Raw genomic sequence first — 17906 nt, 5'->3', positions numbered from 1 at the left:
CGCAATGTTTTTGTGAAATTTGAGCGGTTTTTGTTGAATAACTTTGCACACGTAGCTTGTATTAATGGCAGGTTCAAAATATCTATTATTGTACCAAACATGAAAAAAAAATCCTTAAAAGTATGTTTTTCTTTTCTATCAAATAAAGTTTCCGTACTTTTAGTGCGAAGAAAAAAAATAACTCAATCAAAATTAGAGATATTATATCTCAGGTATTTCTTAATTGGTTGCCTTGAAGTTTGGTATGTGAAGTAAGAGTCCAGTAGATCATATCTACTGAAAATATGTGATAGTTTGGATTACCACAATCCGAGATATAGAAGGTGTAAAATCGCTAAACTATCACTCCTGTTAATAACACAGCGTGTCATGCAGCAGGTTGTTTTGGCCGCACGACACACTAGTGTGTGTGTCGCGATGAGTGAGAAAATAAAGGCATTTATTGATTAGAACGATGTTTTTGTTGTTGTTTTTCTTTTTTATTTGTAATATGAAATAAAATGAAAATATTTATTTGAACCTACTTTTACCGTCCCAAGGATTTACCTTGGCAACTAAAATTATACGGTAATTATTCAGTAAACACATAAGATTAAACACTTTCAGTAAAGGAATATTTTTTCAGTAACATAAGAGGCCAGTTAATACTTAAATTAGATACGTTTTTACTAAATTGTTTGGCTGCCCCGTGCATGATCAGTGACACATTATGAACACATACATTCGTATGAGGGGGAACTATAACGACCAGGGGTAAGAAAGTTAGTTCCTACGCCAAGTTTATATGTTGTTTTTTTTTCTTTTTAGTTTTAAAGATTCACTTCACAAGTATTTATAAGCACATGCACCACGCAAAGCACTTTTAAAATCAGCACCGATGAGCACTATGAATTACACTTAAGTTGTAGTATATCAATGCACCCAGTGCACCCAGTAATACATAATTATATTCTTAAGTTGTAGTATATCAATGCACCCAGTAATACATAATTATATTCAATCCTTGTAGACCTGGGTGTTTGTGTACAATTATTATCTGGATACAGAAAGGCCTGTCAGTGTTTAAAACTGATAACTATACTTCAGAATAAGATGCAGTGCCCATAGTAACGTAATTGTGTTGATTTTACAGCCATAAAAGTAGCGTTTTTAACTAGCTATACATCTAAAAGCTGCAAGTAACGTTACCAGTACGATAACATTTTTGAATTATTTTAGAGCGTACAATAGTATATTTCAGATTTCATTAAGATATCGAAATTCACTTTCAAGCAATTCTCCTTTCTCAAATTTAGGCTGCAATTACTTTCTTTTCTTTTTTTTTGGTGATATTTACTGCATTTTACATTAATTTGTTATCGCAAGAATATTTGGCAGTACAAATAAAATACATCTCTTATAAAGCACTAATTTTACGTTGTTGACACTGTTAACAAATTTACGAAAATTAGATACTGAAAAAGATTTCGTTTCCACATTATATACAAGTATTTATAACTGCTACTATAGTTCATTCTATTTCATTACATAAAACGGAGTAAAAGATGAATTATATATCTATGTATATTTATATACCCTGTTTACTGAATTTGGCAATACTTAACCGATGTTAGAACCGGAGATAAAGCTTCAAGAAGAAAGGATTAATTCGAATGTTTAAGAACAGCAAAAAAGCTTTGAAACACACGTGGTTTCACCTTTGAATTTCAACTCGTAATAGACAAAGGTGCTAACAAGGGAAAAATACACCGAGTTCAGTAGCACAAAAAACATATACGTATGTGTGCATAGTTAAATGACAACATATTTTTCTTATTTACATCACTAATCTTGGAATCATTAAAGTCGCAATTCTGTAAACCTGACACATAAAGAGAGATTGTCACATTCACATAGCAGACCTATGGAACATTTTGGATGTCAGTCTACTTGAAAGAATATCTCTCAAACGAAATTAGTTGAATTTCATTCTGCGACGACAGATTAACATTTTGATTAGCCAGCACCCGTTCATTATCTTTACTTTATTACAATTTTATACGTATAAAATCACTGGTAGAACAGTGACCTACTGGGCGTAAAAATCCAGGCCGCCTAATCCAGTTTATCTGGAATAACAACACAGTGTTTATTGATATGGTGACCACAAATCTCTTAAAGTTAGAACTATTGCGCTTTACTAGCACATACGAGAAATGGCCATTTCAAAATGATTTGAAATCTTTTCATTCACGTTTTGAGAGGCCTTTAAAGAAACACAGTGTTGTCGGAAACAATTTTTAAACTGCTCAAGACCACTCTTTGAAGAAATAGGCGAAACGTAAGGAGAGAGTCTACCAATGACATTAAAACATCAAATCTAGCTGGGGAAAAAAAAATTTACGGTAAAGATAACTGAATGTAAGAGGAATAAGGACAACAAGGTTCACTTTAAAAAGAAGGTGTTTGTGTGATAATAAGAGGAGAGCGCAGCGAAAATCGAAACGAGTAACGTGGGCTAGAAATACAAAGAAAGTGTGATCTCTTAGTCACATTGGTTGCAATTATGTAGCACCAACTTTTCAGTAACACAAATGTGTCTAGATATGTTTTAGATGTGTAAGTATATTACCATCCCTATTTAGTCTCTTCGAGAACACTGACAAGTAGTTAAATACTAGTAAAGTTACAGTGGAGTGACTAACAAAATCGGATCCGTGGATCCTATTTACACTTTGACACTAAACACTTGAAGTTTCAGTTAACTTGATTAATCAACATTTGGCTGTAAACAGTTCTATCTGCGAGATCGTGAGAAAAAATTCAAAGATCTTCAAGCTGTTCCTTCAGTGTCCTCACTACAGGCACTTGGATGTCTTCAAGGCCAAACCAGTTTTCAGAAGAGATGATCACAACAAAAACTCATCTATATGAGATCACAGCTAGAAAGGGATATTCGCATCATCCATTGTGACTTTGACTGTTCCATTTCCTATAAGTACAGATTTACTGTTAACACGGTTGCAGACTTGACACTTATAGGCCCAGTAAATATAGATATTACAATAAATATGGTGGTAAACATGAACTGTTCCATTTCCTGTACATGGAGATGATACTGTTAAACATGATGGTAAACACAAACTATTTCATTTCCTCTAAATGGAGATACTACTGTAAACATGATAGTAGACATCAAATGTTTCATTTCCTCTAAATGGAGACAGTACTGTTAAACATGATAGTAAACACGAACTATTTCATTTTCTCTAAATGGAGACAGTACTGTTAAACATGATAGTAGACATCAAATGTTTCATTTCCTCTAAATGGAGACAGTACTGTTAAACATGATAGTAAACACGAACTGTTCCATTTCCTCTAAATGGAGATACTACTGTAAACATAACAGTAGACGTGAAGTGTTCCATTTACTCTAAATGAAGATACTACTGTAAACATGAAATGTTCTATTTCCTGTAGGTGTAGATACTACTGTAAGTGTGATAGTTAGTAAACATGAAGTGTTCCATTTTCTGTAAATAGAGATGGTACTGTAAAACATGTTAGTAGGCATGAACTGTTCAATTTCCTATAGATGTAGATACTACTGTAAACGTAGTTACAAACTCAAATTATTCCATCTCCAATAAATTTATATGCTACAATAAAAATAGTGTCAAACTTGAATTGTTCTATTTCATGTAAATGTATATGTTACTGTAAACGTTTTACCAGCATTTTACTGTTCTAACGCCTTGGTTTTTCCATCTGTATAAGATTTATCAATCCAGTAAATAAAGATTTAGGTTTGGACTGTTCTTTCATTCATAAGTGAATAAACATGACATACCAGATTTAGGCATTTCATTTTTCAGTAAATGTGCTCATTACCATTAACTACCATGCTACAACTGAACTGTTCCACCTCCTGCAAATATAGATGCTACCATTGACATACCGTCTATTTGAAACATTCCATCTAATGCAAATGCAGTTGCTCCTGTAAACATAGAACACTTCCATCTTCTGCAAATGTAGATGCTACTGTAAACATGGAATCATATTTGAGATGTTCCATCTTCTGCAAATGTAGATGCTACTGTAAACATGGAATCATATTTGAGATGTTCCATCTCCGACAGATTGAGATGCTACTATGAACATGGTATCATATTTGAGATGTTCCATCTCATACCGATGGAGATGCTACTATGAACATGGTACCATATTTGAGATGTTCCATCTACAGATTGAGATGTTACTGTAAACATGGTACCATATTTGAGCTGTTTCATCTTCTGTAAATATAGACGTTACTATGAATATGGAACTAGACTTGAACTGTTTCATCCCCTGCAAGCATACATGCTACAGCCTCCAGTCTGTGAGCAAGGAAAACACGTTGACCATTTGAATCACTCTCTAAAGCTTCCAGGATCTATAGTACAAACAAACAAAAAATTGGAGATACATCTTAAAAACTTAATATGGCTGAAATAAATAAATACATGTCATGGTATTACAATAATTACTAAAACAATTAGCTATACAACAAATGTCAATAGATGCATATATAAATTTCTTCTTCAATTGAGAACTCTGTCTAATTACACCCACTGAGAAGTCAAAAATCTTTGGAAAACTTGCAAAAAAGCACTGTTCTTCTTACAGGTATTATGCTTACGCTTTGTCAGTATGGTTTGGTGTATTTAACTTTGTACTGAATGTAAGCTTCATTTCTTTTAATATTAATATACCAAATAATATATGCCTTTCTTAATGCCCCATAAAAGTGTTTGACTCAATGCTGGTAACGAACTTCAACACATCTTTAAATAATGCAATGTACTCTTTAAAAAAAACAACTGAAATTTACCACAATAGTTAATAGAAAAGAAAAGTCTTTACTCAAGACGTTACATAGATTACAATGTGACTACATTATCACTCACCTGGCCTCTATAACGATTCACATACGTATAGAGCTCCTTCAGAGCACTTGAGATGTCCACTTCTCCTTGACAAGCCTGAAATAATATGGTTGTTTTAAGTTTAAAAGTTTTATTATTTATATTCAGCGACATTCACCAACGAACTACATCTAGACTTAACCTTTTCAACAGCTTTTTTTTTTGCTAAATTACAATTACATATTTTTTTATCAGTAATTTGCAAAAACGGTTTAAATCAGGAAAACCATACGACAGAAGTTTCAACCGAATTCTCTACTATCTTGTGAATGATATTAATCAAGTTAAAATTACGTTTATTCCTAATTAGCTTACTTTTATTTTACCTCAAAGCCAGTTAATGCTGATAAAAAAAATATCAAGAACAAAGAATTGGTATCCACTTTGAATGAAATTGTTCTTAATTTCATAACATTTTAAAACATACTACGTATAATGTGAAAATACTTGTATTTTTTATACTATTGAACAACAAATGTTCAGACAAACTTGGTTCGTTGACCAAGGTATGTTGAACAATACATAGCGTAACTTTCAAAGTCGATTGAAACAAATGTACTGCTCAAATAATGTAGTAAATAATACATGGTTGGCAATATACTACTTTTTATAAAACAAAATAATTTTCTTTAACATTAACCTCGATCACGGTATGTATTGCTAATTTCTTAGAAAAAGAACAGTTATTTCAGCTTACAATTCAGCACAAAGCTACACAATGGGCTATTTGGGCTCTGCCCACCACAGGTATCGAAACCCGGATTCTAGCGTTGTAAGTCCGCAGACATACCGCTGTGCTACTGGGGGGCCTGAATTTCGGATTTGAAAAGCCAGGTTTGAATCCATTCGATAACTCAAAATATTAGCCCCATTTTGAGCTGTTGGTGCGTTATACGGGTGACAGTGAATCCCTTAGCGTGGTTGGTTAAAGTACTTTTGACTGCCTGCCTTCCCTCTGGTCGTTAGTACAAAATTAGGTACGACTAGTGGTGCATATTGTCTCTTTTAGTAGTTTTACTACAAAATTAGGCCCGGCATGGCCAGGTGGTTAGGGCGCTCGACTCGTAATCTGCGGGTCGCGGGTTCGAACCCCCGTCACACCAAACATGCTCGTCCTTTCTGCCGTGGGGTGTTATATAGTGACGGTCAATCCCACTATTCGTTGGTAAAAGAGTAGCCCAAGAGTTGGCGGTGGGTGGTGATGACTTCCCTCTAGTCTTACACTGCTAAATTAGAGACGGCTAGCGCAGATAGCTCTCGTGTAGCTTTGCGTTAAATTCAAAACAAACAAACCAAACCAAACTACAAAATTATAGTTTTAATGGTTCATTCATAATAGTTCGAGATGGCTTTTATGTAAAAATAGTACAATCACAGTATAACAATGAAACATTCTTGTTTAGAGTAGCTGTTATCGAGGCTTACCACCATACTGTGTTAGCAGAACTGACTGACATTATTAATCGTGACCAACGTGGTACCAGAAACAGGACACAGTGTTATTCAGAAATATGAAGAACCTGACAGATGGAAACGGTGTTATGCGGGCTCACATGGTACAAGAAGTAGAACCAAGAATTAACATTACGTGGAATTACGAGGAACCTGAAGTAGATGGAAACGGCATTATACGGGCTCACGTGGTACGGGAAGCAGGTCACATTGTTACGTGCAAGTGTAACCGGGAAACAGTGCTATGTTAAACTTAGGTAGTACTAACGGCAAGAAAGCTACTTGCGCTGTGCTCATAGGAGACTTATTCGTAGGGAGAAGAAAAAAGCACGAAAAAGAGTTTTTTTCATGTTCATCTGAAATCCATGTTGAGCTTGCATACATGATATCAAATATGACTTATGAGATTATGACTTAGAGGTGGACATTCGACTTTCTGATGTATCTACTTCCCAAATTTCACTCTTTGACACATCTTTTAAAAATGTTATGTTAAATTATATAACAACTGTGAGTCGAGCGTAGCCTAGTAGTTAACATGCCTGCCATTCACTTCCTATTCCCCCTCCTCGTCCAAATTGTTGCTCCGTACTTTGGGAGCGTGTGTGATTTATAAGAATGGTAGTGAAATACCAATATTTGGTCAAACAAGAGTTGGCAGGAGATAGTGTTGACTAACTGTATCTCCTCTAGTCTACAGGTTTACATTAAGAACGAGTAGAGCAGACTTGAGTGACTTTGCGCAAATATCCGAAAAGAAACAAAACAAACATGAATTATTTTAACGCCATTCCTTTACCCTTATTTACTTCACAATTATATAACAGAAAACTAATTCCAACAAAAAGCCCTGCTCATGCAAAGTTAGTAAATATTAGAAGAACGTACACTAATCGTGGACAAAGTGAGAATGTATACTAACCGTGAACAAAGTGAGTAATTAATAGAAAAACGTACAGTAATCGTGGACAAAGTGTGTAAATATGACAAAAACGTATACTAACCGTGAACAAAGTGAGTAAATATTAGAAAAACGTATACTAACCGTGAACAAAGTGAGTAAATATTACAAAAACGTACACTAACCGTGAACAAAGTGAGTAAATATTAGAAAAACGTATACTAACCGTGAACAAAGTGAGTAAATATTACAAAAACGTACACTAACCGTGGAGAAAGTGTGTAAATATTAGAACTTACACTAACCGTGGACAAAGTGAGTAAATATTAGAAGAACGTACACTAACCGTGGAGAAAGTGTGTAAATATTAGAACTTACACTAACCGTGGACAAAGTGTGTAAATATTAGAACTTACACTAGCCGTGGACAAAGTGAGTAAATATTAGAAGAACGTACACTAACCGTGGACAAAGTGTGTAAATATTAGAACTTGCACTAGCCGTGGACAAAGTGAGTAAATATTAAAAGAACGTACACTAACCGTGAACAAAGTGAGTAAATATCAGAAGAACGTACACTAACCGTGGACAGATTGAGTAAATATTAGAAGAACGCATACTAACCGTGGACAGATTGAGTGAATATTAGAAGAACGCATACTAACCGTGGACAAACTTTGCAACGCAGCTTTGAGATGTGCTGCGGATACGACCGGAAGTGCTGCAACGTCCTGATAGAAGTTTTCTACCATTTGTTTGTAGACTGGAATGTCCCGAGCAAACAGCAACTTACTTGAGGGAGAATCCTAAAATAAGATTCAACAACAACAAAATCGCTTCAAAATTTTGGAGATATGGCAATCATATTATGAAAATAAACTTACTTGACTGTTGGTTATAACAGCCTTTAGGAAATAACGGAAGCACAGTTAATGTAAGGAGTAACAAGATATCCTAAAATTATTGTGATTGAAAGATAGACATTTCAAAGAAACAAAAAAATCATAGAATCTATCTAATTAAATGGCTGTGATTATCAAAAACATCACCGAGCCAAAGCGATTTAGCGGGGTACCTCAAATTTCCCAATGTCGCTGTGATTGAAGTAGAGAATTAGTAAAACCGATTCTGACTTGTTTGTTTTAGAATTTTCACAAAAAAGCTACACAGAATTACTCCAAATATCAAAAACAATAAACGAGTCGATGTAATTAAATGGTGTTCCTTAATAGCAATGTTAGAACGCTATTTTTGTGAAAGAAAAAGTTACTTAGGTGTTACAGAATCAACGATAGCCCTTAATAAAAATTTTCCACACTTATTTTTTTTTCCCCAATGAAACAATTTAATTAAGATAAATACTTATGTCTCCACAGAGAGACACGATATTTTTCTATTGTTTCTTCTTCTTCCAAACACCTTTCAATGGATCGTCATTCCTTCATTTGTCACCGCATTGACTTGAAACTTGGTAGGGTTATACCTTGGTCCAATACACCCAGACGTCTTTTTCGTTTTTATTATTTAAGCCTTATTAAGACTTTTATGGGGTCAAAAGTCAAACAACCCAAAAATGTATATTTTGGGCTCCTGTGCTGTCGTATTTATAGCAATCAAGATGAAATTTGGCACACATATAATATTTCATGCACCTAACAAATTGAGATAAAAATTGGATTTGCCCACTTTTAACCTTTTTTGGGGAGGGGGGCAGAGCTCACAAAAAGTATAATTTTGGGGGGTTTTGGTCAATTACCATGTCATATTTTAAACCCAATTGAAGTAAAAATGTGTAGCAGAGACATCAAACAAACAATGGTAAATTCAATGAAACAACTAACTATAAAATCCTGCACTGTTGCATACCGTATATTCCCGATATTAGCGATAAAATAATCAACATTTGGAAAAACTTACAACAAAACATAACATTCCAATAAACATTAAATTCATTCAAAAACCGGGCATAAAACTACAATCCATACTATGTAAAAACTACACTGATAAACATAACACCAATACAACAACTGCCACGACTTCTATATCGAAGAAACAAGCCGAAAAAAGGAAACCAGATTCAATGAACACAGAAAAACACCTTCCCACGTTTTTGAACACTGCAAAACAAATAAACACAACATAAGCACATAAAACACCAACATATTAAGTGGAGAAACAAAGACAAACAAACGAAAAATCAAAGAAGCCCTACTTATACAAGAACGCAAACCAAAATTCAACCAACGTAAAGGAACACCTTTATGCCTATATTTATCACCTAACATATAACTGGTACGCCCCCTACAATCTTATACCTGTTCACACTCTCGTCCATAAGACATGTGCCCAGTAACGGTCAGTTTCAAACTATCTTTGTTAACCTGAAGATGACCTAAGAAGGGCGAAACGTTGTTCTTGTACTTTATTTTAAAAAAGTTTTTATTTTTTAAAGTTTTTAATACCCATTTACATGGGATTTGATACTAGGATACTTTTCTACAGGTTCATACATTGAAAACTAAAAATGGCGGACTTTCCCATTTTTAGTAATTATAGGAGGGTCAAGATGCGACAAAAAGTATAATTTTAGGGTTTGTTGATAGTTACTCTGCCGTATTTCGGCCGATTTAGATGGGATTTGGTACAAAGATATTTCTTTACAGGTCCTATACAAAAATGTGGGATATGCCCATTTTTGGGGGTTAAAAAGTTTTTACGAAACATAATTTTAGGAGGTTTGGTCAATTATTTAGCTATGTTTCGACCAATTTACGTGGTACTTAGTACAAAGATATTATTTGCAGGTTCCAAACAGAGATAAAGACAACTTTGGGAATTTTTGTTTTTGCAGCACAATTCGGGGGTTTTGTTAACTATTCACGTGTACTTCAACCAAGTTACAAGGGATTTGGTACAAAGTTACCTTCTTTCAGTTCCCAAGCAGTGATATAGACAGTTATCGATATTTCTGGTGTCAATATTGGCCATCTTGGGATTGGGTGGCGGAGCAATGTTGCCCTCTTTACTTCTGATTGTGTTCTTAATTTAACACCAAGCTACACAATGAGATGACTCCGCTATGTTCACCGAGAGGAATCGAACCTCGGATTTTAGTGTTGCCATTTTTTAAACTTACCGCTGACCTAACAGTGGACAATCTTGCTTGATAGTCGTCCCTGTACATCCACTAAGAGGCATGTTTAAACCGTCCCCTGCATATCCTAAAATAACTACATTTAAAACTACTCCCTGCATTTGTTTTCGTACATTGCGTAATATATCCCATAATAACAATGGTTTATGAAAAACCTTTGATCACCGGGGGACTAAGGAAAGTATTGAAGTCAATGTGATTTAACGTTTGTAACTACAAAAAACAAAACAAGAAGTTATGGTGTGATATTATATATATATATATATATATATATAATATCAGCTATAATTGAAATTGCGTTTATCGTGCACAAACGCAAGCACGCAAAAAAACGATCCCAAAATCATTGTGGTTAAATAATGGCGAATATCAAACTCGTTCCAGCTATAGAAATAAGTAAAAGCAGTTATAACAAAGGTTCAGTCATTCTAGTAATAATCGTATAGCAGTTAGTACAAGGTCACAAGTAAACTTATTAAATAACAAATACATTTCAGGGATGATGCAATTAAATAATAGCGAGTGCAAAAAAAAAAAATCCATTTTCAAAGTAAGTAAGCGAAACTGATGATGAAAACATATTAAGAGCCATTGTCATTAAACGAAAGCGACTTAAAAGCTTTGTAAAATCGAATAAAAAATAGCAATTGTCCACAGTAAACACGTTTAAAATGTATATACAAATAATTCTAGGTTTATATCATTAAGCGATATATATAGAAATTCAGAAAAACGACTAGACTAGAATTTTAACAAGAAACTTGATAGTCTTGACGAAGTGGATTTTTATGCTTTCAAATTACAGACCTGGAGAAGCATTCAGGACAGTAAATTACATAGGATCAAATATTACACGAATCACAAAATTAGGAACCTGTATAAATTACATAGGATCAAATATTACACGAACCACAAAATTAGGAACCTGTATAAATTACATAGGATCAAATATTACACGGATCACAAAATTAGGAACCTGTATAAATTACATAGGATCAAATATTACACGAACCACAAAATTAGGAACCTGTATAAATTACATAGGATCAAATATTACACGAACCACAAAATTAGGAACCTGTATAAATTACATAGGATCAAATATTACACGAATCACAAAATAAGGAACCTGTATAAATTACATAGGATCAAATATTACACGAATCACAAAATAAGGAACCTGTATAAATTACATAGGATCAAATATTACACGAATCATAAAATAAGAACCTGTATAAATTACATAGGATCAAATATTACACGAATCATAAAATAAGGAACCTGTATAAATGTTATATAGGATCAAATATTACACGAATCACAAAATAAGGAACCTGTCAACCAAGGCACTTTTGAGCCCACGAGCTTGGCTGTGGACCTGCGGGTCCATTATCTGCGTCCCGTTTTCGCAAAAAACAAACAAAAAAATTATTAAAATGTCACGTGTCTACCAGCATTTCAAAGATACAGAACATTGTAATGAAAATACAATTGTTAAATTTATTTGTCGAGAACCTAATATTAATAAATGTAAAATAAAATAAGCAATTTTAATAAAGAAATACTAACCTTTAATAAATAACACACAAGGATTACGTTTATACTTAAGCTAGCTCAACCTTATGCGGTTGACGACATCAATTGGGTGTACAATTGTGCTGAGTACATTGATGCCACGTCAACAGTGCTAAACGTTGTTTTTAAATGATGCATTTTTTATCCCATTTTAGCTGTTTTTAAATTAAAAAAAAACAAAAGTTAACAGATGGTCTCTTCGTGGCTCAGCGATAAGCTTCAGAGCTTATAATTCAGGGATCGATTCTTGGCACTATCAATATTTTCTGGTTGTTTGTTTGTAGGTAAGCACAAAGCTACGCATTGGACTATCTGTGGTGTGCATACCAGGGGTATCGAAACCAAGATTTTAGCATTATAAGCCGTCAGCTTCACTGCTGAGCCACTTGGGGTACTATTTTCTGACCCTGTAAACAATAATTCATATTAGCATCTAAATTACTCAACTTGGGGTTAAGATGGACCCCCTAGGGGTTTAGTGATTAAATCTGATGAAATGTGCATTATACATTTCTCCCACTTTATAATGGCCAGGTGATTAGGGCGCTCGACCCGCAATCTGCGGGTTCGAATCTCCGTCCCACCAAACATGCTCGCATTTTCAGTCGTGGGGGCGTTATAATGCGACGATCAATCCCACTATTTGTTGGATAAAGAGTAGCCCAAGAGTTGGCGGTGGGCGGTGATGACTAGCTGTCTTCTCTATAGCCTTTCACTGCTAAATTAGAGACGGTTATCGCAGATAATCCTTGTGTAGCTATGCGCGACATTCAAAACAAACAACCCCACCTCATCATCTTGTTGTTTGACGACGTTAAGGGGTACGTAACGAGTATTTCTCTTAAGAAAAGTTTCTTCTGACATGAACCAATGTTCGACAAAGTATCGTCAGAGAACAAGATGAAAATGCGCTTGAGACACTTCCCATATAAAGAGTAAAAATATATTACTCCTGACCTTGCCTAGACGATGTTCGGTAGTGGTGAAAGAATCCATAAAAGACTGACTGATTACAGATAGACAGGAATCAACAGTTGGCGTTTTCTGGACATCGAAAATGAAGTCTGGATTTTTTAGAAGGTTGATCCAAAATCGAAGAGGAAGACTGGAACATAAAAGAAACAGTATGGTGTGTATTAAAAACGACTATTTACTTATAATCAACAAATGACTAGTTAATCATCTACGTAAGTATTACTACAGCCACCTCCGTGATAATAATTATAATTATTTCTGCACTCGAGTACATTTGCGCGAAGTGCCACAAACAACAACGTTAGCAACACTATAAAGGCATCTCTATTAGCTTTGTAAATTAGTAAAACATTACCAGAACCGTTTATAAATGATCGTTCCACGTCTCATCGCCAACTTAAGTACTTTCTGTGAAATGATGGATTCTTTATCTACTGGAGCCATCTATTAAAACTCAGTTTCTATAACTATATAACAAGCTGGTTTCAGTATGTACCCACTTACCAATAGAGCACCTTCAAATTGTTGGTTTCACCACCTGTGTAAGTACTAGTACGGCTAATTTCATGATAATCTTAAAAATTGCTTGTTCAATGTACAGACAGCTGGTAACAGTTACCTAAACACTATTAGAGCCACCTACAAATGGTTTGTTTCACTATCTAAATACTAATAGCGTCATCTATCGTTCGTTGGATACACTATTTGCTTAAGCAGACTTATTAAACCATCAAACTATATTGGGCAACATTACTTAAGCCCTTCTAGAGCAGTGTAAACTAGTTGGTAAATACTACTCACTACTTTAATACTAGTACCATTTATAAATTATCAACCATATAATACATTTAATTATGTCTAAGGACGTTTGTTGGATACACGGCGTATGCAGAAAAACTACGGTACATATCTGTATGAACCAGTTACGAATGCTATTTTAGCATTATTATAGAGACCCATAAACCAAAAACTTTGCTTATAAATGTGCTATTGGAAGCACCTAATTAGCTGTTTAATCTCAAGATCTTTGGGCAGTAGAGACATAATTATTACTCAGGACATCAGAGGTTTCAGAGTGTATCGCTTATACATTTTATTTTGAACGTTCCAGTTCTAATAAGTACCTGTTTTATAACACAACATATTTACAGTAAGTTATTAGTTAATTTGGATTTGAAACTTTATGCAAAATGTACATTGAAATCAACGTTGAAGCTGATATAAAGACACAGCAAGTTGGTGTGATGCGGAAGTGCAATCGACCAGGCGCCGCGACGTTATTCGTGAATATACACGAGAACATATAGAGTTATACATAATTATATGTATCTAAAGTTGCCTATACTAATATAAAAGTACCCATGAAAATATTAAAGGTAAATAATTGGAATAAATACAATTTTTTTAATAATGATAGATAGTATATACAATCTTTCCTTTATTCATGATGTTATGAAACAAAAACGCGTAGGATCAGAAAATCAATTAAAGACAAAATACGAAACCCTACAACCCGATCGCTTTCGAAAGGTGGCCCTCCCTCTCTCTTTTAACTGACCCACAGAGCTGAACTTTAACCAACAAATCACCTGTTACTTTTCCAAGAGTGGACAACTTCAGGGTCCGATATTCCGTGTCTTGTTGCTGCTTCATCAAACAGATCAAACAACCATTTTACGGGTAATGGCAGAAGCTCATTTGCTGTTAGAACCGTAGTTAGGAAGTCGTATACGAATTGCTGTACTGTGCCCTGTAGGATATATAAATCAGAATGCTAAGTTGCGCTGTAAAATATCAAGGGCGAATATTTCTATGTAAAATTGGTAACATTCAGTGTAATACTACTCAACCAAATTTTTAACAATCAGTATGGCGCTTATCGTCCAAATGGGTAATATTCAGTATAGTACTAATAATTCAAATTGGTAACACTCAGTATGGTATTAATCGTCCATAATATGTTTTACTACGTTACATTAACAGCCCTAAACGTTCTGGGTAATTCTTATGGGTAAAAAAAAAGAAAAGATTTCCTTATGGTTGATGGTTGAGTCACACCACTTTGAAAAAAAAAGAAGTGCGATTTTGGTTTCGGTAATACAAGCCATTAATTAAAAAAAACCAGATGTTTGAACCTATTTTGCAAAAGAAAGTAAAAATACAAACAAATTAAAGACATAATTACATATTTCGTCTGGAGTTCTGACGATGTAGGTTATTGGTTTAGTGAAATGATCGACCTACCTTCGTCGACAGCAGCCTTGTCAGAAAGATCTCTGGAATTGCCTTCGGACAGAGATCTTTTTGTTGGTCCGGTTGTGCTTCATCCACTGGCCTTATGAGATGCCAGTAGCGTACACCTAAAACTTTCTCGTTACACTGTGGAGAGGCAGGGGACAGAGAGTTGATAATATTGCATTCACCTGAAAATAAATATTAGAATGTTTTCACATTAATGCTTTTATGGATAATGTACGTCAACTGAAACACAGATATAATAACGTATATGGAGTAGTAAAATGATTTATGTTGTACTCTCTCTTTTTTATATTTTTATTGTAAATATAAATAATTAATTCATCACGGCGGTGTTTTCTGATTATGGAAATCAATAATTTGTGCCTGTGATTCCGAATTATTATTATTTTTTAATGAAAGAATATCTTATATGTGATTCCTTTTATAATATGCTGGAAACTTAACTTTAAGAATGTATTCAATCACTACAATACAAAGTTATAGTTTTTTCTTAATCACGCAGGTTTTTTTTACTGGCTACTTCTTTGTTATACACTAACCTTGTCTACAACGGGGGAATAATTAAAAAAAAACGAAACTAAAAGAAGAACAAAGCTAACACTCTTTAATACTTAACTTCTATTTGCTTGTGCCATGACATCCTTAACTTTGAGCTTAGGAAATTTAACGATAGAATATGTGTTTAGAAAAATATAGAATAATTCAAAGTTGTGACTTGGAGGTTATTTTTATTCTTCAGTTGTCTCACCTGTGACTTTAGAATCTTGTTGGGTTTTAGGCACCAAACTAACAACGGCTACTTCACGTATACCATAGTGTTCAAGCGTATTTAATCTTCTCCAACAGTTAATTGTCTTGGACGTAGAATCGTCGTCTGTTAAAGTGGTGCGCCCTCTACGGCCCTGATGCCATACTAATTAAAAGTAATATACATATTTTAATGAACTGTTTATTTAAAAGGCATGCTACAGATTATACAATCGATATTTTTTTTTGTAGAAACATTAAAACGAGTTCAATCATTGTAAAAAGTAGGTATAATGCACAAGTATGGACGTAATCTTAAAATATTTCACATGGTTCACCGCTATCACAGTTTGTGGAACACGTTTCACTTACTCAGCTGGCTGTATATCATTATGTCATGTTGGTCTGCATTTTCTTACCTAGCTCTGCACGACGTAAAACTTTTGTTAGCCTTATTCATCTTACCAAGTTCTGCACGACATAAACACCACTTTAGCCTTAAACATCTTGCCTAGACCTGCACGATGTAAATACCAATTTAGCCTTAAACCTTTACTTAACTCTGCACGATGTAAATAACAATTTAGCCTTAAACCTTTACTTAACTCTGCAGGATGTAAATACCAATTTAGCCTTAAACCTTTACTTAACTCTGCAGGATGTAAATACCAATTTAGCCTTAAACCTTTACTTAACTCTGCACGATGTAAATACCAATTTAGCCTTAAACCTTTACTTAACTCTGCACGATGTAAATACCAATTTAGCCTTAAACATTTACTTAACTCTACAGGATGTAAATACCAATTTAGCCTTAAACCTTTACTTAACTCTGCACGATGTAAATACCAATTTAGCCTTAAATCTTTACTTAACTCTGCACGATGTAAATACCAATTTAGCCATACTTCTCTTGCCTAGATGTAAATGAAAGAATCACTTTAACCTTAATTCTTTTACTTGGGCCTACCATGGCCTGGTGATCAAGGTGCTTGATTCGCGAGCCAAGGGTCGCGAGATCGAAACCCGTCACCGAACATGTTTGCCTTTTCGGCCTTGGAGTCGTTATAATGTGACGATCTATTCCACATTTTGGTGGTAAAAAGTAGCCCAAGTGATGGCGTTAGGTGGTGTTTACTAGCTACCTTCCTTCTAGTATATCCCTTCAAAATTAAGGGCAGCTAGCAGAGATATACCTCGAGTAGCTTTGCGCGAAATTCAACAAAACAAATAAAAACCTATTACCTAGCTCTACACAACTTAAATACAACTTTAACCCTACTCCTCTTGTCTAGCTCTGCATGTAAATACCGATTTAGAGTTATCCTTTCTTATCTAGCTCTAAACGACGTTACTAAAAATTTAGTCTTACTGGTCGTAATTGAATCTACAACCTTTATAAATAACTTCCCTGAGTTATAGCTCGTTAAAAGATATAAATACAACCTTAATTTTACTTTCTTACCTAAATCTACACTGTATATAGATGGTCTCAAAGAAAATGGGGTATTTTTGTACAGTGTATCAAATATCTTGGCTTTGACCTGAGAAATTGTGTCACAACTGTTTACTCGACACTGGACCTTTTCCTCTTTTTCTCCTTGGACTAGATGGATGATCTGAGAAAGAATATGAAGAAACACTTGTGATCACTATTGTTTGCTTCCGTACTGTTTCTACTCCTAGTTAAAAATGTGTGCATTGCCAGACATTATAGCGAGTGGTATTTCTAGGAAATAGCACCTCAGGACTACCATTATGGAAACTGGAGATGGCAAGATGTTGAAAATTCTGGTTCGTTTGAGTGATGTACGTGTTGTTTGAGCAGTGAATGAATATTGTGACACTTGGCCATTTAAGAAGTAGTAATTGCATGAACTGTCCTAATGAT

General features: G+C 34.5%; 1 pseudogene; it reads right to left on the bottom strand.

Annotated features, from left to right (window-relative positions):
- Positions 1-237: 237 nt before the first annotated feature.
- LOC106457671 overlaps positions 238-17906 on the bottom strand; it is a 65688-nt pseudogene continuing 48019 nt past the window's right edge.

Source organism: Limulus polyphemus, unplaced genomic scaffold (genome assembly GCF_000517525.1).
Source record: "Limulus polyphemus unplaced genomic scaffold, Limulus_polyphemus-2.1.2 Scaffold360, whole genome shotgun sequence".
Lineage (NCBI taxonomy): Eukaryota > Metazoa > Arthropoda > Merostomata > Xiphosura > Limulidae > Limulus > Limulus polyphemus.
This window is presented reverse-complemented; position numbering and strand designations above follow the sequence as displayed.